Below are 1,692 nucleotides of genomic sequence, written 5' to 3'. Positions count from 1 at the left end.
AGCAGAAAAAAGCAACACCAGCAGCCAACAAATGGCACTCAGAGAGCCAGTCAGTTCGGGTGTGTGGAATCCAAGCAGCTGGTGTTTCCCGGACAAGAGATTGTGGCCGCCGGAAGCAGAGGAGACCGAGTGGGGGTGAAGAAGGGTGGGGGGTGGGAAAGCATATATCGCAAATTATGGGTTGTTTTGCCTCCCACTGGAAGCTCTGTGAAGCTGCTTTCTTGTACCCCCGTTTGCTGGTCTCTGATAGGAGTCCAAGATGGCGGATCTGCGCTGCGTTAGCTGGTAGGGGACCTCTGCATGAATCTCTCCTCACTCTGTTTTCTGTCAGTTTTCTCACTCCATTTGTTGCATGGCTGAGTTCTTTATCTCTTCATTTGATGTTTTAGGGTTTCAGGATTGTTGTTTTCTCTGTTCAGCTTAGTTTTTCGGATCTTTGCTGGGGAGGGACGGTGTGGTGCTTCTGCCTAGAGCGCCATTTTGCCAGAAGTCTATATATCCTTCTTTTTTGTTTTTATATTCTTCTCAACTTCATTTCGGTGTCTAAATGTCTAAGTCACACAAAGTTCTTTTCAGAATTAAAACAGGAGGGAAAAAAAAAAGCCAATAACCATCCTTGAAGAAACAGTAAATGCATTTCATTATGAACTTTAGCTTCCAAATAAATTCCAAATCAATGTTCTCCAGTCTGAACACAGTTTTCTGTGACCTGGGATAGGGTGCTCAGATACTGCCCACTCAGGGCAGCCAAGAGAATGACAAAAGACAGGTAAATTGTAGAGTAGTGGCTTTGGGAGATCAGCTGACAAGTGGGAAGATTCTGTGTCCTGATGGTGGAGGTTATCTGCATTGTTTTATTAGAAGATAGATCTGATTTGGGTAGTTTATGATAAATTTCCCCCATATACTGGTATATTATAGCTTTGACAACTGGCATATTGGTGGCACCCATCATTAGTGTTATGCCTTGCCCTTTTCAAATCTTCACGACACCTTTGAATACCTGTTGATTATTAGAGCAGGCAGCCAAAGTAGCTATGGCAATTACCTGTGGAACAGCACAGACGTTAAACACACGTTGGTTTCTAAGTCTTGAAAGGTAGGTGCTAACATCTGGGATGTCCTGTCATGTGTTGATTACAAGTTCATTCAGGCACTGGGCAGCCAAATCAATATTGTCTGGTTTAGTGAAATCACCCAGCTCCTTAACATACCTGCTCCAAACATCTTGAGGCCAAAACCCTCTTTCTTCTTGCTGGTCTTCCACGAACAATGTTTTTTTCTGCAGAAACAGGCCCATAGAGTTGGCAAGCTCTGTATCTTCACCAACCACAGAGTCATCTAACTCTGAAGCTGAAAACAAAAGGGAAAAGCCAATTTCCAGCAGCCCAGAAACAGCGACAGTACTTGTCCCGCTCCCATTCTGAGGTCACGTGCATATCCAAAGACCAGGGATGATCCATTGGTATATTCTATGTGGTAGGAACAAAAAATATATTCATCAAATTATCACAGTGGTGCTTGAGAGGCTGTGGAATCTGCTTCTCCTTATCTGTAGTTAGTATGAAGTGAGCTTACGAAGCATAGCTCAAGGAAAGTGTTGTCCTTCTTTGCCATGGATCAGAAGGACATTATTCTCCCCTCATGTTTCTTAAGTCATGGAAATCTGTCAGTTATTCACTATTTGTAGAA

At 43.4% G+C, this 1,692-nt stretch overlaps 1 pseudogene; it reads right to left on the bottom strand.

Annotated features, from left to right (window-relative positions):
• Positions 1-673: 673 nt before the first annotated feature.
• Positions 674-1,463, bottom strand: LOC101360200 (squalene synthase pseudogene; annotated as a pseudogene).
• Positions 1,464-1,692: the final 229 nt, after the last annotated feature.

The sequence above is a fragment of the Trichechus manatus genome, unplaced genomic scaffold, assembly GCF_000243295.1.
Source record: "Trichechus manatus latirostris isolate Lorelei unplaced genomic scaffold, TriManLat1.0 scaffold00243, whole genome shotgun sequence".
NCBI classification, from domain to species: Eukaryota; Metazoa; Chordata; class Mammalia; order Sirenia; family Trichechidae; genus Trichechus; species Trichechus manatus.
Note: the sequence above shows the minus strand (reverse complement) of the source record. Positions and strands in the feature narration are given on the sequence as shown.